Genomic DNA, 281 nt, shown 5'->3' on the forward strand with positions numbered 1-281 from the left:
GACTTGGTTGAACACAACTCGTTCAAGTGTTTTTGCAATGAAAGGTAGAAGGGAAACTGGTCTGTAGTTCTCTAAAAGAGTTGGGTTAAGAGTGGGTTTGTTAAGAAGTGGGGTTATACGAGCCTGTCTAAATGTTGAGGGAAAAACACCAGTGTAAAGGGATGTGTAAATGATGTGAGTGAGTGCAGGTATAACTGCAGGAAAAATGGCTTGAAGGAGATGAGATGGAATAGGATCAAGCGGACAAGTAGTAGGATGATTAGAAAGGATGAGTTTGGAGA

This window comes from Sinocyclocheilus anshuiensis, unplaced genomic scaffold (genome assembly GCF_001515605.1).
Source record: "Sinocyclocheilus anshuiensis isolate Anshui unplaced genomic scaffold, SAMN03320099.WGS_v1.1 scaffold274, whole genome shotgun sequence".
NCBI classification, from domain to species: Eukaryota; Metazoa; Chordata; class Actinopteri; order Cypriniformes; family Cyprinidae; genus Sinocyclocheilus; species Sinocyclocheilus anshuiensis.